The sequence below is a fragment of the Hordeum vulgare genome, chromosome 2H, assembly GCF_904849725.1.
Source record: "Hordeum vulgare subsp. vulgare chromosome 2H, MorexV3_pseudomolecules_assembly, whole genome shotgun sequence".
NCBI lineage: Eukaryota > Viridiplantae > Streptophyta > Magnoliopsida > Poales > Poaceae > Hordeum > Hordeum vulgare.
This window is the reverse complement of record NC_058519.1, coordinates 320,976,694-321,003,421: the sequence shown is the minus strand read 5'-3', so window position 1 is coordinate 321,003,421 and position 26,728 is coordinate 320,976,694.

The following is a 26,728-nucleotide window of genomic DNA, read 5'->3' as shown; positions in this document are numbered from 1 at the left end:
GGCTGCAGCCGTGGAGTTAACCGTGCGTGAGACCACAAAGGGATGCGATGTGTTAGAGGCTGGATTCCTATGGCTTAAGATCGGGGTCCCGACGAATCTAATCAACCCCCTCTGTGACCATATCTGGCGCAGTAGCCCACTGGTCAGTGCGTGTGTGTGTTGTTGAGATCACGGGTTCCAATCCCACCTGCACCTATTTTTTTAGGCATTTTGAGTGGTGTGTGTTGTGTTGAGTGTAGTGTGTGAGTGTGTGGCTGACAGTGGGCCACAAGGGCCCACATGTCATCTAGTGAGTGGGCCCTAGCCACTTCCACGTGGGTCCCCCTTTTTATCATATATTCCATGTTATATTTTTTGTTGTTTGTCTTTTTTATTGTGTTAAATAGGAATATATTCCATTTCTGGAAATGTCCAGATATGGACTTGCGAAATTGGGCAGGAGCAAGAACAACCCCGTTCTGAATATGTTGTAGTTTGATATGTGCTAGTTTTTATTTCATTGTTTGTGGTGTTTTTATGAATGCAACATGGGTAGTATGATATATGGATTTGGGGTAGAAAATCCCAAGGAATCCAACGGTGCTAATGGTTTTTGGTTTTGAGCAATACTCTAGAAAGTCGCCTTGTGGTGTGGTGGCAATAGTTTTACTGGTGTAGGGTGGTTCATGTGCATGGTTAGAGGTAGTGCATGCATACATCATTATGTCTGTGGCATCATGTGCATGGTTAGAGGTTTTCCACTAAGGAATCCGAAAAGATCACAAGTTTCATGGTAGAGGATTACTATGCGGCCTGTGGTAATTTGTGATGGACTAGTTGGAGCACCCCGGCAGGGTTTAACCTTTCAAAAATCCGTGGCCGCGGTTATGTGGCAAACATGGATATCTTGTTATCATCTGGAACTTGGCAACTTAAAGTAATTCAAATAAAACATGCAAACTGAGTGTTTAACCGTGATTGTCTCCTTCAGAGCTCCTTCTCTGATCGAGAACACGGTGGGGTTATGAATGACATAACTAGGTGTTCGGGATCACTTAGTGATCAACCTAGTCTTCGACCGTCTTGCGTAGGCTACATATTTAATTGATGTTCATCGTAAGATAGCCACATACATGCTTAGGATGCTACAAACTCAAACACTTAACCTACCTCGCCTATTTAACTTAGTTAGACACGATATAAAGGTCATGAGATTACTGAGTCCTCGTGGCTCATAGTTTACTACAAACACCCACACGTACATGTACCCAGATGCAGGAGTTCCCGATGATAACCAGCTAAGGTGGGAGTTTGACGAAGATAGTGGCAGGCTGTATGTGACTTATCCCGAGGACTAGATGCGCATGGTCATGATCGTGGGACTAGCAAGATGGGATAGCATATTTTGCAGTTTATCTTGTGCGTAGTCGGACCCTGTCTTATGTATGAATAATGAATGCTTGTGTGGATTCTAGTTTAGCATGTGGCGAGTGTATGCCGAATCTTATACTCATCTCTCTATTTATGTAATGGCATTTTTATCCTACTAGCGAAACGCTTAGATGCGAGCCTTTCCCCTTTTGAGGCCTCGCCCCCAAATAAGGAAAGAGTCGCATCTTCGTTGTGACAACCTTCTACACAAGCAGGTACATCTCCGTGGATTCTTGGTACCGGAGCATCTTTTCATATGACTCATGATTCATCAGCTCTGTCATCTACTCGACCTCTTGATTCTCCTGTTCATGTTCTTACTGCTGATGGTAGTTCTCTCCCGGTTACTGGCCAAGGCACTCTTAGCACTGCACCTTTTCATGTTCCCGATGTTCCTCATGTTCCTCGGCTTACCATGCAGCTCATTTCTGGTGGTCAAATTGTTGACTTATGTTGTTGTCTCATTCTTGACTTTGACTCATGTTCCGTTCTGGACCGTCACACTGGTGCTTTTCTTGGTGCTGGCCCGTGACACCGTGATTCTCAGGGTCTCTGGGAGTTTGACTGGCTTCACCTTCCATCCGTTGCCACCGCAGCCAGTCTCTCCACCTCTGTTGCCTTGTCTACTAGCTCGTTTCTATAGTGGCATCATCATCTGGGTCATTTATGTGGCTCTCGCCTCTCATCCTTAGTTCAACGTGGTCTTCTTGGATCCATCTCCGGTGGTGTGTCTTTAGACTGTCAGGGTTGCCGTCTTGGTAAACAGGTTCAGTTACCTTATCCTCATAGCGAGACTGTATCTCAGCATCCTTTTGACCTTGTTCACTCTGATGTTTGGGGTCCAGCTCCATTTGCCTCGAAAGGAGGCCATCGCTACTATATTATCTGTATAGATGATTTCTCTCGACACACGTGAATCTATTTCATGTCTTCTCGTAGTGAGGATTTATCTATCTATAAGCATTTTGCTGCCATGGTTCACACTCAGTTCTCTCCACCTATTCGTCTGTTTCGTGCTGACTTTGTTGGAGAGTATATCTCCAAGATGTTGTGTGGATTTCTTGCTGAGCAGGGTACACTTGCTCAGTTCTCTTCTCCTGGTCCTCATGCTCAGAATGGTGTGGCTGAGCGCAATCATCGTCACCTTCTTGAGACGGCTCGTGGGATGATGATCGCTGTCTCACTTCCACATATCTCATCAACCTTTAGCCATCCACTGCCTTGCACGGTAGCGTTCCTTTCGATTGTCTCTTTGATCGTTCTCCTAATTACTCGATGCTTCGTTTGTTTGGTTGTGTTTGTTATGTTCTTCTTGCCCCTCGCGAACGCGGCAAACTGAACGGTCAGTCTATTGAGTGTGTATTCTTCGGCTATAGCGATGAGAATAAGGTCTATCGTTGTTGGGATCCTATCGGTCATCGGATGCATATTTCCCGGGATGTGACTTTTGATGACTCTCGCCCCTTCTACCCGCCCCATCTTCCTCGACCTTTTCAGTGGAGGATATCTCTTTCCTCACTTTTCCTGACACACCTATCACCCCCATCGAGCCTTTGTCTATTCATTCTGCTACCTCTGCTTCTCCACCTATTATCGATTGGCCGCCACCATCTCCCACGGTTTCCTCAACTAGCATGTCACCGTATTCTACACCTTCATCTCCGAAGACTTCTTCATCTCTACCCCCCAATTCTACCTCAGCGATTCCTCCTTGTATTCTTCCATCTTTTCCTCAGTATTTCACTCATCGTTCACGTAATGTGGATGCCTCTGCGGATGTGTCCTCCTCCTCGTCTCAGCCTACCTATGGCTTGTGCCCTCATCCTCCTCTGCATGTTGATCGCCTTGGATTTCCCACCGTTGGTGTTGTTGTTCTTGAGCCGACTTCTTATCGTCAGGCTGTTGTTCATCCTGAATGGCAGTTTGCGATGGCAGAGGAGATTGCTGCGCTTGAATGCACTGGTACATGGGATCTTGTTTCTCTTCCTCCCAGTGTCTGTCCCATCACTTGTATGTGGGTCTACAAGGTTAAGACTCGCTCTGATAGTTCTCCTCGGAGTTACAAAGCTTGTCTTGTGGCTCGTGGCTTTCACCAGGATCATGGTCGTCATTACAATGGGACTTTTGCTCTTGTGGCCCTTATGACCACTATTCGTACACTTCTTGTCGTGGCCTCTGCACGCCACTTGTGTTTATCTCAGCTTGATATTAAGAATGCCTTTCTTAATGGTGAGCTGTGTGAGGAGGTGTACATGCAGCCACCACCTGGGCATTCTGTTCCTGATGGCATGGTATGTCGTCTTCGTCGCTCTCTCTATGGCCTTAAGCAAGCCCCCTGCGCCTGGTTTGAGCATTTTGCCTCTGTGGTGACTGCCGCCGGTTTTCAGCAAGTGCTCATGATCCAACATTGTTTGTCCACCTTTCTCCTCGTGGTTGGACTCTTCTTCTTCTCTATGTTGATGACATGATCATCACTCGTGATGACCCCAAGTATATTTGCTTTGTAAAGGCCCATCTTAGTGAGCAGTTTCTTATGTCTGATCTTAGACCTCTTCGCTACTTTCTTGAGATTGAAGTCTCTTCTACTTCTGATGGCTTTTTTATATCCCAGGAAAAGTATATCTAGGATCTTCTTGCTCGTGCTGCTCTAACTGACAAACGTATTGTTGAGTCTCCCATGGAGCTCAATGTTCACCTCTGTGATACTCATGGTGCCCCCCTGCATGACCCGACGCGTTATCGTCATCTTGTTGGTAGTCTTCTCTATCTAGCTGTCACTCGTCTGGATATCTCTTATCCAGTTAATATTATGAGTCAGTTTGTCTCTGCTCCCTCCTCGGTTAACTATAGTTACCTCCTTCATGTTCTCCGATATCATCGAGGCATGATCTCTCACCGTCTATTCTTTCCTCTCTCGAGTTCTTTACACCTTCACGCCTATTCGGATGCTACGTGGGCTAGTGATCCTTCAGATCACCGTTCACATTCTGCTTACTGTGTTTTTCTTGGTGGTTCTCTCATCGCCTGGAAGACAAAGAAATAGACCACAGTTTCCCGTTCGAGTGCAGAGGCTGAGTTGCGAGCGATGGCTCTTTTGACGGCAGAGGTGACTTGCTTACTGTATTTACTTGAGGATTTTGGTGTTTCTGTCACAACACCTACTCTGCTCTTATCTGACAGTACATGTGCTATCAGGATTTTTTGCGATCCTGTGAAGCATGAGCTCACCAAGCATATTGGTGTTGATGCTTTCTATGTGCGCACTGGTGTGCAGGATCAGGTAATTGCTCTTTAGTATGTGCCTTCCGAGTTACACTTGGCGGATTTCCTGACGAAGGCCCAGACTAGAGAGCAACATGGCTTCTGTCTCTCCAAACTCAGTGTTGTTCATCCACCATGAGTTTGGGGGGGTGTTAGAGTATATATAATATAGTCATGTACCCTTTTGTACTTATCCCATTGTATAATGGGTTTCCTGCATATATTCCAATCATGTACATGTATATATGTCGGCCTGTGGACACATGGGAATACAAGTTGCATATTTCCTAACATATACTACGCTCCAATGTAACACATCCGTCAAAACATAACTAGAGTCTCAGAAACTCATCTATCTCGGAACCTCGTAAACACAACGATACCAAGTATGGTAGTACATCCGAACTCTCTCCACCCGTACTAGGGATGCTAGACTCCTCAAGCCACTACTAGTATTGAATCAATTCTGAACATCCTCCATCCTTAGATACTAAGAAATCTGAATGATAACAATGTGCCAAGAATCCCCTGGAGCTCAACTCCCCGTAAGAGTTCAAGTCAGACAGGAGGCACCAAGTCGGAAATCCGTCACATCGGTATCATATAGATTCCAAAATATCCGCATGATACTAATTTATTTTAGCAAGAAGAGGAGTAGAATTTAAATTCCTAAGTTGTGAACCTCACCAGAGCAGGGAAGAGGAGTAAAAAAGAATCCTACTCTCCGATATAACTAAGACTCGAAATTGTGTTTCACTAGACTCAACTCGGCCAAGTTCGATCAATCAAAGGCTCCTATGGTTGTATGGCTCTAATTACTAACTTGTACCATCCAAGATGCGACACTCTCCATATTTGGGGACGAGGCCTTAATATGGAAAGAAGCGCATGTTAGTGTTTCGCAAGTACATAAATCATCACAATATGTACACGGAGAGATAAGTCTATGGGATGGCTTACACCCTCCACAAGTTAAGTTAGAAGTCACTCAACAATTTATTTCAAATTATCCATAAGATAGGGTCCGACTATAGATGAGATAAACTATAAAATTGCAATGATCCGCCTCGCTAGCCCAGGAGACGACCAAGATCCTCTAATCGTCAGGGAACGTCATGTACATGCGGCCACTGCCTTCATCGAACTCCCACGGAAGTTGTGTAGCATCAAAGGCCTCTGTATCTGCGGTACCTGGACCTATGGTGTTGTTGTAATCTATGAGCCACTGGGACTCGACAATCTTGCGACTATGATACCGTAAGTAATCAAGTTATTGGGTGTGGATGGTTAAGTGTTGAGGTCGCAACAACACTAAGCACATTTGGTGGCTAACTTTCGAGAACATAAGGTAAAGTGAGTGGTCTATGCATGACGATCGGAACTACATAATGATCCCTAAGTGATCCTGAACACCTACTTACACCAGTCATAACCCCACCGTGTCCTCAGTCAGAGAAGGAGCTCATGGAGGATACAATCACGGTTACGCACACAGTTGGCATGATTTAGTTAAGTTTACTACAAGTTATCTAGAACCGGATGTTGAACAAAGTTTCCAAGTTGCCACCTAACCGCGGGCACGGCTTTCCGAAAGATATTAACCCGGCAGGGGTGCTCCAACTAGTCCATCACAAACTACAACAAGCTACATAGGAAGCCTCGACCACATAAAACCCGTGATCTCCTCGGATTCCTTAGTGGAAAACCTCAACCTTGACATATCCCAAAGTCTCCTCGGAATCCCGATGCACAAGACATTCACTAAAAGTAAGACAATTCTAGCAAGACCGCCCGACAGGCCAGACCCTAATAAGAGTCGTGTGTAACTCTTCCCACGGCACTATGAGATGAACTAGACGTCGGGTTGGCTGAAACCCCGGGTGACCAGGGAGCGTCGGACATCGCTCGGTTTGGACCAGCACTCATGCGGACAACTGGCCTGGGTTGTTGATTAATTATCCATGGGGTAGCTATTCCTTATGCATTTTTTATTAAGTTGTTAGAAAATTTAGTACCAAGGCCGGGCCTTGCCGGAAGACCCTTAGCTCAACGAGAATTGTCGGGGGGGTTCCCATAACAACCCCAAGCATGTTAGGAGCGCTCAATATGGAACAAAACACCGGTAACCGAAACTAGGGCGGCAAAAGCGGAACAACACATGCAACAAAAGGCCAGGCCTTCCACCTTTTACCAAGTATATAGGTGCATTAAATTAAATAGCAGTAATAAGATGATATTCAAAATCCCATATAAACACATGGATCAGCCTGTACCTGCAACTAGCAATGCTATAAGAGGGTTGAGCAAGCTCTATCTTAGCCAATCAATATTTGCTAGGTTGTGGAGGGGTTGGAGGATTTTCATGGCAACATTTGGAGGATATATGTTCAGGTGGTATGAACCGATAAATAGCAAAGGAAACGAGACAACTAAGCACAACGAAATTAGTAATGATATCAAGGTCACGGTCATCTTGCGTGTTGGTTCTTCTGACGGGTACAACTCTTGATCTTTAGGAACGTACTCAACGTGATCCTCGCACTCATTGCCAGCTCATGATGCTACCGAAAAAATACACATCCAATGAACACACGGCAAGGTGCAATGCTTCAAACACCATGATGCATGAGTGTGGGTATGAATGGAGCATGGCAATGCTAACTGGACATCTTTCTCATGCATTTACTTTGTTGTTAGAATTCTGGAAATAACATCAGTTTTATTTATTTTCATATGCATGAACATGGCATGAATGTGTGCATCATGATAAAATGGTGCAAAAACATACAAAGAACGTCGCAAACCGAGCTACGGATCTCTCGGAATTCACAAAACAAGATATGGAAGGCAACACTGACTAAACATCAGTGAGAGGGAGCTATGGGAATTTTCTTGGAACTCCAAGTATGCCAATGGACAGGGCTTGAAATTCTAGGTGCCAAAGGCCAAAAATACATGCAAAAAAATATACACAACTCACACAAGGCACAAAACAAATCCACAAACAATCTATCCACAATCAGCAACATACCACTTTGATCACGTGAAAACTAGTAGCTACAGCAACCCCACAAGTTCAACCAAGACATTTATATGATGATATCAAATATCATAACAATATACAACTAACAACAACATAGATAGGTTCATGAAACAATGGTAACCAAGCTCTCAACATGGCAACAAATATTACAGATTATGACTTGGTCAAAATCTCAGTTTGCGCTTGTAGTTTTTAACCTGGTAGCATGTTGACAACAATAAAACTCTACTCTACAGCAGGTTTCATGGCATGTAACTTAACATGGTTGTAGAGGGCAACAAATACTACAAAATACTATCACTAAGCATGAGAAAAAACTACACAGATTACTTGGTATCATCCCCAAAACTTGGCATGAAAATTTCAACAGATTTCCAGACTTTATCAAATTTCACGAAGAGAAATTCACGATTATAAAACATCATAGCATATTTGACAGGATGAAACTCTAAGATGCAAAACCTATTATGGACACACGAACACGTCATGTGTACCCTCGACGCCGAGGGTGATGCACCGCAGCTCATGTCGAAGGAGATTCGACCAATAGCGTGGTACGCAAGACAGTCGGCAGGCGCTTTTGAAGACCCCAAAACCCCACACGCCTGGGAGGGACCCCATCAGGGAGTGCGGCAGCTATGGGTTTCCCTAGGTCGATGCGCTCGCCCCTAGAGGCTCGAGATTCGCAGCTCTCAAACTCTAGGAACAACAAAGAACGAGAGATACGAACGATGAGAGATAAAACATAGATGAAAAAATGATATATTGATGTTTCGATTATGTGTTATTTCAATCGGCCATCATCTCCAATATATATAATAGGCGGGTGTCGGCGTTCTGGGAATGGGGGTACCCAGACCTGCCTGCCCGTGGCCCAGGGCTGGCCCACTCCACCGATCTGAGACCAACTCGCCTAGTATCACCCAGGACAAGGCCCTCGCGAGGGGCCAAGCCTCGCGAGGAGGAGCAGCATCAATACCCACAGGGGCCTCCTCAGGACCCCTCCAGAGCGGCGGATATTCCGAGGCGAGGCCCGGCCTCAGGAATCAAGGGTGACACAAGGGAAGGATAGGCCAGCAGCAGACAGCAGAGCGGAGCACTTTCCCCTTTGGTGCAAAGGGGGCGAGGGCGAACGCAGGTTCCCAAGGCATCTCCTAAAGGTTTCCATTCTGGTGCAAGAAGACCCTGGACGCCTACCGACAGGACGAACATCATCCCTGGGCCAGCCCCTGCAGCTACTTTACAGGCAAAGACCACCTTTGGGCAGGGGAGCATGTTCCCATGTTCCCCTTCAAAATTGGCCACTATGGGATCCCTTCCCGCTGAAACGATAAGGGAAGAGGACCGGGTACGCCACTATAAATAGAGGATAGGTTGCTTCATAGAAGGGACCCCCCCCCCCCCGATTCCCAAACCTCTATTCGCCCACTAGCACTCCGCAAGGTCATCCAGCCTCTGGAGGCGCCCAAGCACTGTACTAGCTCATCCACCAACTTCCACGAGAGGCAATCCACCAAAGCAGGAGTAGGGTTTTACGCTTCGCAGCGGCCCGAACCTGGGAAACTATTGTGTTCTGTGTTTCCCTCACCATCGAGTGAGTTCTTTGTCGTTCCCATCGAGTAGAGAGCTGGGCGAGGTTAGGCCGTGGGAGATCTTCATACACGCCCCTGAGTTCGAATGCTTAGGTTTTGCGGAGCCCAAAATCTCACATTTGGCACGCCAGGTAGGGGGTGTGCTGAGGTCTCTCCTAGGGCTCGACACGCTGAAGCTGATCACACCCATGGCGGGGAAATGGGAATCCACACGGAAAGGCGCGCCGCCACTACTGGAATCACAGAATTTGTCGTCTGACTCTTCTTTGCCGTTTGCTGGCTGATGGCAAAGACCCTCTTTGTGCTCAGTCACCAAAAAACATACGGCAAAGAGCAGACTGACAGCAAAGATACTCTTTGCCATCAGTCTGCTCTTCAGTGTGTGCCAGCTAACGACAAATAGCATGCAGGCAGACGGCGAAGAGCAGGGGGCAGCCCACCCCGCACCCCCTCTCTCACCACAACGGTCGCTCTCTTTGTCGTATGCCTTACACCACTTTGCCGTTGGGGGGTAGACGGCAAAGAGAGGGCGTCCTAACGGCCGTCTCCACTAACCCACACCCCCTCTTTCTGATAGATCTCTCTCTGTTTCTCTCACCCCCTATCTCCGCGAGCGCCGCCTCCCTCGCCGTCCCCCTTCCACCCGCGCCCTCGCCCTCGCCCTCGCCGTCCTCCCTCGCCGTCTCCCTCGCCATCGCCCTCTCCGTCCTCCCTCGCCGCCTCCCTTTCTGCCCTCCGCAAGCAGCTCCCTCCTCCCGCATCAGCGCCCCCTTCCCCTGCTCCCCCCCCGGCTTCAACCTCGAGCTCGTCGTCGAACAGCGTGCGGCCTGCCTCATCGGCAGGCACTTCAACCCATGCCCTCGCCATCTTCGACGAGCTTCTTCCTCCTTCCGCTCTAGCGTCCACCCGCCCCTGCCAGCATCGGCTTGTGCTCGCCGTGAGTAGCGATCGAGGCCCACCCCCTTGCCGTCCTCCCGGCGCGGCGGGGCCCAGGATCGGAGTCCGCCGACCTCCCTGACCAACTCTGCATCGCAGTCGACCTCTAGGGCCAAGTCTCTCTTTCGTGCAACATTTCGTCCTCCCCGACCTGACGCTGCCCTCCACGCATTAGCAAACCAGGGACCCGAGGTGATCCCCCCTCCACATGATGTACTGACTGAACTGCTAGGAAAATATATGATAATGCTGAGGCTTAATTGAGTTGTCGAGTCCTTGTTACCAGTACATTATTATGTCTTGAATAGCTAGGAAAATATCATGACGATGCTAAGACTTAATTGAGGTGTGGATTTTCTGTTGTCAGTCCATTAGTATGTCTTTTATCTTCAACAGTACTTCATGCAAGAATTCAGAAATGACTATATAAGGGTGTGAGAATGTGGCCATCTAACATGGCAATATATACAAATGGAAAGGTTAAATGAAATGTAAAATTCACATGCATAATACATGAATATGGAGTCTGCTAGGAACGAGGAAGTAGTAAAAAATGATTTCAATCAATCAAATCTGTTCATACCACCTGCTTTGGCTGTACCCCTGCATTCATTTGACCTGTTTTAGAATTTGTGTATATGTTGAAATGTAGAATTTGTATGGGGGAAGTGCTTGCTATGTTTTTTTGGTATTTTTTTCCTTATATGCGACCAGTATTGTGTTGTGAAATACTATATGGAAAACGCAACAACACACAAACTGTGTCTTCTGAGTTATGCAAAGAGGAGGTTCATATTCATAGTAGATCATTGAAGTGTTGAACCAGAGAGGTTACATAAATCTTGGGGAGAAGATTTTTGCCATGACTGGGAAAACATTTAGGAAGAAACAATTTGAAAGCTTGGGACTTATTGAAGAAACAGTATACACAATTCATGGTGTTAGTTACTCGAAAAATCCGTGAACAAAATAAACTTGCCCGAGGCCCGACGCCATACGCCCGACACCCCGACACTGACCCTCGACCCCCGAGCCCCGACGCCTGACACCCGACGCCCGATGTCCGACACCACGGCACTAACCCTCGACCCCCGGCCCCCGACGCCCGACGCCCTGGCACTGACCGTCGACCCCCGACCCCCGACGAGGAAGAAGAAAGAAGAGGAAAAAGGAACCCCGGCACCCGGGCACTCACCCTCGACCCCCGATGCCCGACGCCACTTCCCCTCGACCTTCGACCCCCGACTCCACTGACCCTCGACCCCTGACCCGCGACGCCACTAATCCCAGAACCTCTACCCCCGACGCCCGACGCCACTGACCCTCAACCCCCGACACCACCGAGCCTCGACCCCCGACCCCGACGCCACTAACCCCCGACCCCCGAACAGTGGCCCCGACCCCCGACGCCCGACGCCACCAACCCCCGACCCCTGACCCCGGACGCCACCGACCCCCGACCCCCAACGCCTGACGCCACTGACCCCCGACCCCCGACTCCTGCCCCCCGACAACACTGGCCCCCAACCCCGACCCCCGACGCCGCTGACCCTCGACCCCTGACGCCACTGACCCTCGACCCAAGACCCCCGACCCCCAATGCCACTAACCCTCGACCCCCGAAGACACTGACCTACGACCACCGACGCCACTAACCCCCGATCCCGGATGCCACCGACACCCGACACCACCGACCCTCAACGGCACTGACTCCCGACGCCACTAAGCCCCGACCCCCGACACCTCTTCTGCCTCCAGTTGAACGAGAAGGTGTTTTTCGGCCTTCCAAAGGCCGATGGTTTCATAGTTTTGTAAATTATGATTTAGGTCACATATTTTCCGATTATGTTATAAAAACACAATATTTTTTTGATGGGGTGAATTTCAATGTGCAGTTCTTCGACGACCACCCCGTGTGTTGGACGAGCTCCGCCCCTGCGTTTTTGGGTAAGGACAAATGAGTTCTCCTCCTACCCCCTTAACTTGCTCAGTTACGGTCTTCGTGCCCATGAAACTTGCAAGCTATAGGTTTCTTCAATCATCAGTATGCGTGACCAGTATGTGTCTCCCATTCGAAAAGGTTGCATCTATAAATATGCAAGTCTTTGCATATTTATAAGTACCATGATTTTGAATTGTCCAACGTTATTCATGGACAGCCCGAATATGTGTAGATTGGGTTCGTTTTCCCGTATGCTCTGCTCCGGATCCGATGCGGAATTTCGTCAGTGCCTCCCTGTTGTTCTCCGGGTACACATCCTCTCTGCTTGTTGCCGAGACGTATATCAGGAGAACAGCGGGGAGGTGCTGCCGAAATTCTGCGTTGGATCTGGAGCGGAGCATCGGAAAATAAACCTAATCTACACATACTCTGGTGGGATTAGGATCTATCTCTACCTATTAGCTTGTAGGTTGCATGGACGTAATAAAACTGACAAACTTGATTAGCGGATGAATATAGATGATGAATTATATATATATTTCTTGTGTGTCCATAGGTAGGCAAGATGAGTGATCGTGCTTGGATGTACACTGGTCACCCTAGTTAGAAAGACATGACCAATGAATGGTTAACAAAAACCAGGGGGTTTGTGAGAGCCGTATTTGCAAATGGCCAGGAAAAAACATGGTGCCCCTGTCCACACTGCGACAACTGGAAAAAGCAAACAGAGTTGCAAATGGGTAAACACCTGTAGAAGAGGGGTTTTACGCCTAATTATACGGTGTGGACTTTTCAGGGTGAGTCAGACCAACGTGCCAGAGCTGAGGTGGTTCGTCGTTGCACCGACGAGCATGGTACCGAGATCGAAGACATGGTGCAAGACTTTGATGATGCTCGGGATTTGGACGATGAGATGGAGGAATCTGCAAAGGCCTTCTATGAAATGTTGGAGTCTTGAAAACGTCCTCCGCAAGAGCACACTGAGTTTGTCAGCTGGATGCCATCACGCAAGTAATGTCTCTGAAGGCTCAATTCAACCTAGGCAGAGAATGTTACGATGTGATGATGACGATATTTGGACGCTTTCTATCCAAAGGCCATGTATTGCCTGCAAACCTGTACGAGTCAGAGAAAATACTCCGTGTACTTAAGATGACCTATGAGAAGATACATGCCTGTGAGACTGGATGTGCCTTATTTAGGTTTGAGTATGCGGATTTGAACTATTGCTCCATTTGCAATTCTTCCAGGTATATTGTGGTGGACAACGGTACACGTGAGAAGATTCAGACCAAAATCCCCATTAGTGTTCTTCGGTATCTGCCAATCGTACCAAGACTTCAATGTCTTTTCATGGTCGAAGAAACGGCCAAACAGATGACATGGAACAAATTGAGCAAAAGAACCAAACTAGATCCGAATGGGAACAAGATGTTGGTACACACTTCATATGCTTTTGCGTGGAATCACTTTGATGCATTACATAAGGATAAATCGGAAGATCCAAGGTATCCTCGAGTTGCCATCAACATGGATGGGTTCAATGTGTATGGTATGAGGGAAGCACAATACAATTGTTGGCCTGTATTTGTCATTCCACTTAATCTCCCACCCGGAGAGATTATGAAAAGAAAGGACATTTTCATGACGTTGATAATTCCAGGGCCCAACTATCCGGGGAAGAATATGAATGTGTGCATGCAGCCGCTTAAGGATGAGTTGCAAGAAGGCTGGGATAATGGGATCAAGACATACGACGCCGCTACCATTTTTTTATAATGCATGTGTGGTACATGTACTCAGCGCAGGATTATCCGGCGTTTGCGCTATTCCCTCGCTGGTGTGTGCATGGAAGGTTCCCACGCACCACATGCAAGGCAGCTCTTCAATTCCGTTGGCTGTTGGCGGGTCGCAAGTTTACTTGCTTCGACATGCATAGATAGTCCCTGGATCCTGACCATAAGTTCAGAAAAGACAAGAAGAATTTCATCAAAGGTAGAGTTGTCAAAAACAATGCACCAGCTGCGTTGACAGGCCAACAGTCCTTTGATCAGTTAAGCACTCTCGAGCCTGATCCTTTGTGTCCAGGGTATTTCAAAGGGTATAATACCGAAGACGCCTGGACTGACAAGTCATGCTTATGGGATCTGCCTTACTTCAAAGACCTCCTTTGCCCACACAACATCGGCGCAATGCACACTGAAAAGAATACTGCGGAGACCATTTTTGGTACATTGTTCGGCATAGAGGGGAAGTCATACGATAATTCTAAGGCTAGAATCGACCAGGAGGCTCTATGTGATAGACCGTTACAAAACTTGCAACAACGGAAAGGAAAGGAAAGCATAGCGAAGCCAAAGGCATGGTTCAATCTTGAAAGGCCAGCTATGAGGGAAATGCTATTGTGGGTGAAAATGCGGTTGATGTTCCCCGATGGGTATGCTGTGAATCTAAGTAGGGGAGCGAGTCTTGAGAAATTGAAAATATTTGGTTTCAAGAGTCATGATTGGCACATATGGATTGAGCGGGTAATGCTGACGATGTTACGTGGCTTTATCCCTGAGGATGAATGGATAGTACTGGTAGAGCTGAGCTATTTCTTCCGTTCTCTTTGTGCGAAAGAACTATCGCCTCGCATGCTAGATGAAATGGAAGAGTTGGCGTCAGAGTTGATCTGCAAATTAGAAATGATCTTTCCACCCGGCTTCTTTAATGCAATGCAGCATTTGATATTCCATCTCCCGATCGATGCAATATTGGGGGGGTGTTCAAAATCGATGGTGCTTCTCAACTAAGAGGATGCAGTAGACGCTTCAAGCTAAATGTAAAAATAAACGTATAATTGAAGCATCGATGACCGAGGCATCCATTACTGAGGAGGCGGCAAACTTCATGATAGCACACTACGAAGCCAAAAATCATCATTTGCATAACCCGAAGACTTGGTACAGTGATGGCGATCCTAAAAAAGGTCGATCCAACCTTAGCCTATTCAAAGGAAAGCTTGCACCATCCGGTGCTTCGAAAGGGAAGTGGTTAGATGTCGAAGAATGGCGGACCATTTCATTGTATACCTTCACCAACCTAACAGAAGAGCGGTTGTACCTCGAGTAAGTTCTTGGTTAATTATTGTTCCGCAACTTCTAATTCTTCTGAACTACTCTTATTCCCAGATATTTGACATAGTCGACACGTCGCCGAATTCTCAGATGGAGCGGTCATCGAAAAGGATTCCGTCGAAGAGTATGACCTTCTCGCAAAGCATGGAGGCGACTATCCTGGTTTCCTCTCTTGGTTCAAACAAAGGGTAATTAATTACCATTAATGGGCCATTTGATTTCTTGGTCTAATGTGCGGCTAATAAACCCATTCTTTTGTATTAAACTTGTAGGCTGATGCAGAGTCTATGGACGCAGAGTTGAGACAAGTCGCTAATGGTTTTGACTATAAGGTCCGTTCATTTGACAAATACAACATCAACGGGTATAACTTTCTTACCTTTGGCAAAGAGCTATCTATGCCAGACCTAGAGACTACAAATTGTTTTGTCTCTGCTATCGGTGAAGGAGGTACCGAGTATTATGGAAGAGTTGAAGCAAATTACGAACTTGTATTCTATGGTGAAAACCCACCGACCGTCGTAGTCTTCAAATGTTATTGGTTTGAGCCGAGGGAGACTAGAAGGACTCATGAACATATAGGACTAGTCGAAATCAACCAAAACACCCACTTAGATATTCCCGATGTCTATATTACGGCTCAACATGCGACACAAGTTTTCTATCTACCGTGGGCTTGCCAAACTGATCCAAATCTGAAAGGTTGGGATGTCGTTTATGAAGTGCCTCAATGCTTTAGACCACCTACCCTCAATGAAGAGGATTACGAACCTCACATTAACCCAGACACATATGAAGGAGAATTCTTCCAAGAAACACGTATGTCCAGGAAACGTTTCAAGAACCGCTCTACTTCACCCCAGAACATTGAAGTAGACAGCGACAGTTAATCCGTCTTAACCCCTGAGCCTGAACAGGAACAGCCGGAAGAAGAAGAGTTACTGATGCGGATGACCTGTCACTTCTTGACCTATTACATAATGGTGGCCTTCCTCATGTTCTTCCTGATAGTGATGATGATGTTGCATTTATTGATGATAGTAATGATCATGATGCATTTATTGACCCCAAAGCATATATAGACGAGCACGATTGTTATTAGTTCATGTCAGGTATTCAACTATTACTACATACACTATTCGAAAAAGGAAATTTGCCGTGGGCCTAGTCTTTGTCGTCCGCCCCCTGTCGGCAAAGAAGATATTTGCCGTCAGCTTACAAGTGGTAGATGGCAAAGAGAAGGCAAATGGCATAGATATTGTTTGCCATTTGCCTTTTATTTGCCGTCTGCTGGCGGACGGAAGACAAAACCACGGCAGACGGCAAAGAGATGCCCCCCATGCGCTCCTAACAGCCGTTTTCTACCCGAACCCCCCCCCCCCCCACCTCTTTGCCATCCGCACCCATATGGCAAAGGGGTCCCCTCCCACCTGCTCCTAACGGCCGACGCTCCCCCCAATGCACCCCCAACCCCCCTCTCTCTCTCACCCGGTCCACCCCCTCTCTCTCTCACCCAGCCACCTGCGTTGCCGCCCCCCTCCACCTGCTCCCTCCCAGCCGCCGCCCAGCTCCACCTCCCTCGCGTCGGCGACCCCCTCCCCATGTGCCCTCTGCCCAGCCCCACCTCCCTCCCAGCCGCCGCCCCCTCCCACCTACTCCCTCCGGCCACCGCCCCCTCTCACCTGCTCCCTCTGGCCGCCGCCCTCCTCCCACCTCCCTCTCGGCCGCCGCCCCAGCCCCACCTCCCTCATGGCCGCCGCCCCCTCCCACCTGCTCCCTCTGGCCGCCGCCCTCCTCCAACCTCCATCCCGGCCGCCGCACCAGCCCCATCTCCCTCCCGGTCGCCGCCCCAGCCCCACCTCCGCTGCGCCGGCGACCCCCCTCCCCGTGTGCCACCTCCCCTGCGCAGGCGACCCCTCTCCCCGTGTGCCCCCTACCCAGCGCCAGTGACCCCCTCCCCTCCCCGGCACCTAGGCGCCCTCCTTCGCACCCTACCGCACGACACCCTGACGCCCTCCGGTATGTTTTTTCTTCTTTTTTGTTTTTGTTTTTGTTTTGTTTTCTTCTTTTTTCTGTTTAATTGTTAAATTATATTATGTATGTAGTTTAGTGATAGGTTTAGTGTTAGATAAGATTAGGTTAGTGCTAGGTTTAGTGCTAGATTAGTTTAGTGCTAGGTTTGGTGCTAGGAAGAATAAGTAGAAGGAGGAGGAAGAAGATGAAGGAGAAGACAAAAAAGTAGAATAAGTAGTGGCCAATCCCCGACGCCACTGACCCCCGACCCCCGACCCTCGACGCCACCGACCCCCAACCCCTGACACCCGACGCAACTGACACCCGACCCCCGACCACCTACAACCGACGCCACTGACCCCCGACCCCCGACTCCCGACCCCCGACGCCACTGACCCCCCACCCCCGACGCCACTGACCCTCGACCCCCGACCCCCGACACCTCTAGCCCTCGACCCTCGACCACGACCCCCTACCCCCGACCCCCGACGCCACTGACCCCCAACCGCCAACCCCGACACCTGTTCGGCCTCTTGTTGACCGAAAAGACCCCCGACGCCAGTGACCCTCGACCCCCGACGACACCGACACCCAACTACCGATACCACTAACCCCCGAGGCTGACGGGGTCATAGTTTTATAAATTATGAGTTAGGTCACATATTTTCCAATTATGTTAATTATAAAGAACATCATATTTGTGTTGATCGGGTGAATTTCAATGTGCAGTTGTTCGACGACCTCCACGTGCGTTGGACGAGCTCCGGCCCTGCGTTTCTTGGTGAGCACAAATGACTTCTCCTCCTACCCCCTTAATTTGCTATGTTCTGGTCTTCGTGCCGATGAAACTTGCTAGCTATAGGTTTCTTCAATCATGAGTATGCGTGACCAGTATGTGTCTCCCGTTCGAAAGGGCAACATCTATAAATATGCATGTCTTTGCATATTTATAACCACCATACTTTCGAATTGAACAACGTTATCCATGGACAACCCGAGTATGTGTAGATTGGGTTCGTTTTCCCGTATGCTGTGCTACGGATCCAATGCGTAATTTCGTTAGTGCCTCCCTATTGTTCCCCGGGTACACATCCTCTCTGCTTATTGCCAAGACGTGTATCACGAGAACATCGGGGAGGTGCTGCCGAAATTCTGCGTCGCATCTGGACCAGAGCATGGGAAAACGAACCCAATCTACACATACTCGGGTGGGATTAGGACCTATCTTTACCTATTAGCGTGTAGGTTGCATCAACGTAATAAAACTGACAAACTTGATTAGCGGATGAATATAGATGATGAATTATATATTTATTTCTTGTGCGCCCATAGGTAGCTAGGCAACATGAGTGATCGTGCTTGGATGTACACTGGTCACCCTAGTCAGAAAGACATGACCAATGAATGGTTAACAAAAACTAGGGGGTTTGTGAGAACCGCATTTGCAAATGGTCAGCGAAATGCATGGAAAAGTAGACAGAGTTTGAAATGGGTAAACACCTGCAGAAGTGGGGTTTTACGCCTAATTATACGGTGTCGACTTTTCCTAATGAGTCTGACCAAGTTGCCAGAGCTGAGGTGATTCGTGGTCGCACCGACGAGCATGGTACCGTGATCGAAGACATGGTGCAAGACATGGATGATGCTCGAGATTTGGACAAGTAGATGGAGGAATCTGCAAAGGCCTTCTATGAAATGTTGGAGTATTCGAAACGTCCTCTCCACGAGCAGACGGAGCTTTGTCAGCTGGATGCCATCGCGCAAGTAATGGCTCTGAAGGCTCAATTCAACCTAGGCACAGAATGCTACGACGCGATGATGAAGATATTTGGACGCTTTCTACCCAAAGGCCATGTACTGCCTGCAAACCTGTACCAGTCAGAGAAAATCCTCCATGTACTTTAGATGCCCTATGAGAAGATACATGCCTGTGAGAATGGATGTGCCTTATTTAGGCTTGAGTATGCGGCCTTGAACTATTGCCCCATTTGCAATTCTTCCAGGTATATTGTGGTAGACAACGGTATGGGTGAGAAGAATCAGACCAAAATGCCTATTAGTGTTCTTCGGTATCTGCCAGTCGTACCAAGACTTCAACGTCTTTTCATGTTCGAAGACACGGCCAGACAGGTGACATGGCACACATTGGGCAATAGAACCGAACTAGATGCGGATGGGAACAAGATGCTGGTACACACTTTCGATGGTTTTGTGTGGAGGCACTTCGATGCATTACATAAGGATAAATCGGAAGATCTAAGGCATCCTAGGGTTGCCATCAGCACGGATGGGTTCAATGTGTATGGTATGACGGCAGCACAATACAGTTGTTGGCCTGTATTTGTCGTTCCACTCAATTTCCCACCCAGAGAGATTATGAAAAGAAAGAACATTTTCCTCACGTTGATAATTCCAGGGCCCAACTATCCGGGAAAGAATATGAATGTGTACATGCAACCGCTTAAGGATGAGTTGCAAGAAGCCTGGGATAATGGGATCGGGACCTACGATGCCACTACCAAAACAAATTTCAAAATGCATGTGTGGTACATGTACTCGACGCATGATTATCCGCCGTTTGCGCTATTCGCTGGCTGGTGTGTGCATGGAAGGTTCCCGTGCACCACATGCAAGGCAACTCTTCCGTTCCATTGGTAGAAGGCTGGTCGCAAGTTTTCTTGCTCCGACATGCATAGACAATTCCTCGATCCTGACCATATGTTTAGAAAAGACAAGAAGAATTTCATCAAAGGTAGAGTTGTCAAAAACTCTGTACCAGCTGCGTTGACACGCCAACAGACCCTTGATCAGTTAAACGTTCTCGAGCCTGATCCTTTGCTCCAGGATACTTCAAAGGGTATAATACGGAACACGCCTGGACTCACAAGTCATGCTTATGTGATCTGCCTTACTTTAAAGACCTCCTTTGCCCACACAACATTGACGTGATGCACACTGAAAAGAATATTGTTCGGCATAGAGGGGAGTCAAAAGATAATCCTAAGGCTAGAATCGACCTGGAAACTCAAGGTGATAGACCGTTACAGAACTTGTGACAACGGAAAGGAAAGAAAAGCATAGCGAAGCCAAAGGCACGGTTCAATCTTGAAAGGCCAGCTATGAGGGAAATGCTATTATGGGTGAAAATGCGGTTGATGTTCCCCGATGGGTATGCTGAATCTAAAGAGGGGAGCGAGTCTTGACAAATTGAAAATATTTGGTCTCAAGAGTCATGATTGGCACATATGGATTGAGCGGGTAATGCCGGTGATGTTGCATGGCTTTATCCCTGAGGATGAATGGCTAGTACTCGCAGAGCTGAGGTATTTCTTCTATTCTCTTTGTGCGAAAGAATTATTGCTTGGCGTGCTAGATGAAATGGAAGAGTTGGCGGTGGAGTTGATCTGCAAATTAGAAAAGATCTTTCCACCGTGCTTCTTTAATCCAATGCAGCATTAGATTTTGCATCTCCCTACTAAGGCAAAATTGTGGGGGGCCGTTCAAAATTGATGGTGCTACTCAACTGAGAGGAAGCAGAAGACGCTTCGAGGTAAGTGTAAAACTAAACGTAGAATTGAAGCATCGATGGCCTAGGCATTCATTACTGAGGAGGTGGCAAACTTCGTGACAACACACTACGAAGCCAAAAATCATCATTTGCATAACCCGAAGCCTTGGTACAATTATGGCGACCCATAAAAAGGTCGATCCAACCTCAGCCTATTCAAAGGGAAGCTCGCACCATCCGGTGCTTCAAAAGGGAAATCGTTGGATGTCGAAGAATGGCGGACCATTTCATTGTACATCTTCACCAAACCTAACAGAAGTGCGACCGTACATCGATTAAGTTCTCGGTATATTATTGTTCCGCAACTTCTAATTCCTTTCAACTAGTCTTATTCCCGGATATTCGATATAGTCAATACGTCGCCGAATTCTCGGATGGAGCGGTCATCAAAAAGGATTTCGTCGAAGAGTGTGAGCTTCTCGCAAAGCATGGAGGCGACTATCCCGGTTTCATCTCTTGGTTCAAACAAAGGGTAATTAATTACCATTAATGGTCCATTTGATTTCTTGGTCTAATTTGCGGCTAATGCATCCATTCTTTCATATTAAACTTGTAGGCTGATGCAGAGTCTATGGACGCCAACTTGAGACAAGTCACTAATGGTTTTGACTATAAAGTCCGTTCATTTGACAAATACAACATCAACGGGTATCACTTTCGTACCTTTGGCAAAGAGCTATCTATGCCCGACCTAAATACTACAAATTGTTCTATCTCTGCTATCGGCGAAGGCGGCATCGAGTATTATGGAAGAGTTGAAGCAATTTATGAACTTTTATTCTATGGTGAAAACCGACTGACCATCGTAGTCTTCAAATGTTATTGGTTTGAGCCGAGGGATACTAGGACTCATGAACATATAGGACTAGTCGAAATCAACCAAAACACCCACTTAGATCTTCCCGATGTCTATATTACGGCTCAACAGGCGACACAAGTTTTCTATGTACTGTGGGCGTGCCAAACTGATTTAAATCTCAAAGGTTGGGATGTCGTTTATGAAGTGCCACCACATTTTAGACCACCTACCCTCAATGAAGAGGATTACGAACCTCACATTAACTCAGACACATATGAAGGAGAATTCTTCCAAGAAACACGTATGTCCAAGAAACTTTTCAAGAACCTCTCTACTTCACCCCAGAACATTGAAGTAGAGAGCGAAAGTGAATCCGTCTTAACCCCTGAGCCCGAATAGGAAGAGCCAGAAGAAGAAGAGGTTACTGCTGCGGATGACCTGTCACTTCTTGACCGATTGCATAATGGTGGCCTTCCACATGTTCTTCCTAATAGTGATGATGATGATGCATTTATTGATGACAGTGATGATCATGATGCATTTATTAACCCCGAAGCATATATAGACGAGCACGATTGTTATTAGTTCATGTCAGGTATTCAACTATTACTATATATAAATTTTGAGTTCATGTTAGGTATTCAATTGTTATTAGTCATGTTGGTATTTATGATGATGATACACTTAAATTATATATATTTTATTACTCATGTTGGTATTTTTGTTGTACTAATTTCATTTATTCTTTGTCATGACACGTGTTGAAAGATGGTGGGAAAGGGTTGAAAGCACTCCCTGGCTCCTTCTTCGTCGGCGGGTGGTGGGACGGGTACTTCTATTCCTGCCTAGTATCTTCGGAGAGCGTTGCTCTCTACTCTGCATGGAGTGGCCACTTCTTCGACTCTCGCGGCCCCCGTGAGAGGAGGTCGACCCCTCGCGAAGCCGAGAGGTACTATAGGTATTACTCATGTTGGTATTTATGTTGTAGTTATGTTGGCATTTATATACATTTTATTACCCATGTTGGTATTTATGATGTACTAAACGTACACGTGGCCGCGGGAGAGGTAGGGCGGTGGCTGCCACGCCTTCCTCGCCACCACCCCAAGCTGATTCACCTGAGCATATGACTTCTAGGGTGGATTCGTCTAAGGTGGATGCTACACAGTCTCTGGTTCACGAGCCTCAGGTCGACGAGCCTTCGACCCACGAGGCTCGTGTCCCAGAGGCTTTGTTCCACGCGACTCCGGAGCAAAGCAGGGATGATGGTACGTCCCCAGAGACCTAGTGGGATACCTGTGCTGATCTGTGTCAGCATGAGCCAAGTGGCCATGCTGATAGCAACGAGGAGCTGGGTGAGGGGGCTACCGTCTACCAGCGTGGTAGTTCGGGGCTCCCGCTCGTGTCGGCGACCCGCGAGCAGAGGTGGTCGATTAAGCCAAATTGGGACAAGTAAGTTAATTTACTCTTATTTGACCTTTTGCCTTAACGTTTTCTGAAATATCTAATGTTTTGGCTTCAATTTTTCATACTGTAGGGGTTGGATTGTTGCCAAGGGTGTCCGCAAGCCCAACAGCGTCCTTGGTGTGCTTTACCATCAAAACTTCTCGGGTTTGTTACGTTTCCCGGTCGGGAGCGAGAGGTAGGAATGACCTGGGAGCACTACTTGGGTGCCCCAGCCCCGCCGGAGGTGGAGATCGACGGTATTTTGTGCCACACGAGGGCCGACATGGTGATCCGACAGTTTTAGGTAATATCTCCTTTACACAATTATAAATCAAACGTAGCTAGTTATTGTACTAATCGGTGTTGTCTCGTTTGCAGACCTACTACAGGTGTGAGGAGGGATACGAGGAGGACGCGACAAAGGTTATCGAAACCGAATGTCGCCGCCTACTTCAAAACTTTCGGCACGAGGCCCGGGTGCAGGTTGTTCGAGACTACTATGCCTCGTAGAGTATTACGAAGGACAAGGCGAAGTGCCGCGATTCTAAGATGGACAAGGAGCATTACATGAAGGTAATTACATATTATTAAGGCTTTGTAGTTAGTTTCCCTCATTTGGTTCTTACTCGCTCAAATTTATTTTTATTAACTTAGGTGCCCCCGATATGGTGTGTGGATAAGATGGCTTGTTGGGAGGTTTGGTGGATCAGTGGTGCTCCAAAATGTGGGAGGCCAGCCACAACAACGCCAAGGAGAGGCGTGGCAAAATGGTTGGTGTGCCACACCATCAAGGGAGCGTCAACTTAATCCAATTTGGCGACAACTGGGTATGTGGTTTGTTCATGCCTCATGCAATTCATTCTTAATGCTATCTTGAGCCCTTTACTAATACAATTTTCCTCTCTCTCTCTCTTTTAGGCGCGTCACAATAAGATGGAGGTGCCACAGATGTACAACCTGTATGCGATGGCCCATACTGCCTCGTACAAGAAGGTCAAGGCATTCTCTGAGTCTCACCTCGAGCATCCAGAAAACTTCACCAACATCTCCTCCCACCACAAGCTCGTGAAGTATAGAGATCACGGGAAGGCGAGGAAAGGGGAGGACTTTAACCCGAGCTAGGGGCCTATTGATCCAGAGCTGGTGATTATAGCTCGCAACGGGAGGCCCCATGGCTCGATCGCCATTGGAGACGGCCTTATACGTTGTCCTAGCACTCTCCGGCAGATAAAGGCACGCCAAACGAGCTCCTGTCCTGAGATAACACCTCGTCCATGGCCATTCGAGCTTGCCATCGAGGTTAGTTTAATGGACTCAACTATCTTTCCGCATTATGTTGTGCGTTGGAACCAATATGATTACAATGCTAACAATGAGTTGTGTTGCAGGCTGCTATTCTGAAAGAGAGAGAGGCAATGCAAGCGGTTTTGGCGGAGAAGGATAAGGAGATGAAGAAGCTGGAGGAGACGACGACTGCACTGGTGGAGGCGGAGAGGCCACGGAATGATGCGTCTAACAGGGCCATATACGAGCTCTTCGTGGTAAGTTTCTTCCTCATATTATTTCAAATCTTGCATTTTAATGTCCGTTTCATTAATAACTAAAAAGTTTGACTTGTCTAAACCAAATGTACAGTCTATGTGCGAGAAGACCGGCCATGTCCCTCCGGCGATGCCAGTCATTAACATGGCGGGGACGGTGAGTTTCATTTCAGTGAAGTGATCTTAAGAGTGTCATCATGCTAACGACACAATGCAAACGATGTTTGGTGTAGAATATCTCTAGAAACGCATCGCACGACCCTTCTACAGTGGAGCCTTCTCCAGGGCAGCTTTCTCTAGGTGAAACAAGCCAGAGCCACCGTGCTTCACCGACGTGATGATGATAATGGTATGTTATTTCTAGCGTTTTGCTTAACAACAACATAATGGTCCAATATGGTTTATTAAGCATACTTAGGTCCAAAATGACATATTTAACCCAAGTTAGCTCCATAATGGTCTCCTTCTCCTTCTCCTTCTCCTTCTCCTCCTCCTAAATGACATAATTAGCCAATTTGGCTCGAAAATTCCTTAATAATCATAGGTGTCTCCAAAATGACATATTTTACCCAAGTTAGCTCTAGAATGGCCTATACTTAGCTTGGCTTCCACCTAAATGATATAATTAGCTTAGTTAGCTCGAAAATGGCCTATTTAATAAAAATTGACCTATACTTACCTAATTATCCTCCAAAATGACATAATTAGCTCCAAAAAGTCATAATTAGCTAATTTAGCTCGAAGAAGAGGACAAGAGGAGAAGATAGAGGAAAAATGAAAAGAAGGAAGAAGAAGAAGAAGAGAAGGAGAAGGAGGAAGAAGAAGGAGAAGAAGGAGAAGAAGGAGGAGAGAAGCTCCTTCTCCTTATTCTCCTTCTTCTTCTCCTTCTTCTTGTCCTTCTTCTTTTCTTCTTCTTCTCCTCTTCCTACTACTTCTTCTTCTCCTCTTCCTTCTCCTTCTCCTTCTCCTTCTCCTTCTCCTCCTCCTCCTCCTTCTTTTTCTTCTCCTTCTTCTTCTCTTCTTGCTTCTTCTCTTTCTTCTTCTACGTAGCTTAGACTCATCCAACAAAGACATACTTAGCTAATTCCCTACAAAATGACATAATTAGCTTAGTTAGGCAAAAACATCATAAGAACCTTGGTTAGCTCATTAAAACGACTAATTTAGCTCCAAAATGAAATAATAAGCTTAAAATGGCATCAGAACCTTGGTTAGCTCATGAATATTATATATTTAGCTTGGCTTCCACCTAAATGACATAATTAGCCAACTTAGCTCGAAAATGCCTTAATAATCATAGTTGTCTCCAAAATGACATATTTTACCCAGGTCACCTCTAGAATGCCCTATACTTAGCTTGGCCTCCACCTAAATGACATAATTAGCTTAGTTAGCTCAAAAATGACCTATTTAATAAAAAATGACCTATTTAATAAAAAATGACCTATACTTACCTAATTATCCTCCAAAATGACATAATTAGCTCAAAAAGGCATAATTAGCTAATTTAGCTAGAAGAAGAGGACAAGAGGAGAAGATAAGGAAAAAATGAAAAGAAGGAAGAAGAAGAAGAAGAGAAGAAGAAGGAGAAGGAGAAGGAGGAAGAAGGAGAAGAACGAGGGGAGAAGCTCTGTCTCCTCCTTGTTCTCCATGTTCTTCTCCTTCTTCTTCTCCTCTTCCTTCTCCATCTCCTTCTCCTTCTCCTCCTCCTCCTCCTCCTTCTTCTTCCTTTACTTCTCCTTCTTCTTCTCTTCTTGCTTCTTCTCTTTATTCTTCTACATAGCTTAGACTCATCCAACAAAGACATACTTAGCTAATTATCCTACAAAATGACATAATTAGCTTAGTTAGATAAAAACATCAAAAGAACCTTGGTTAGCTCATTAAAACGACTAATTCAGCTCCAAAATGAAATAATAAGCTCAAAATGGCATCAGAACCTTGGTTAGCTCATGAATATTATATACTTAGCTTGGCTTCCACCTAAATGACATAATTAGCCAATTTAGCTCGAAAATGCCTTAATAATCATAGTTGGCTCCAAAATGACATACTTTA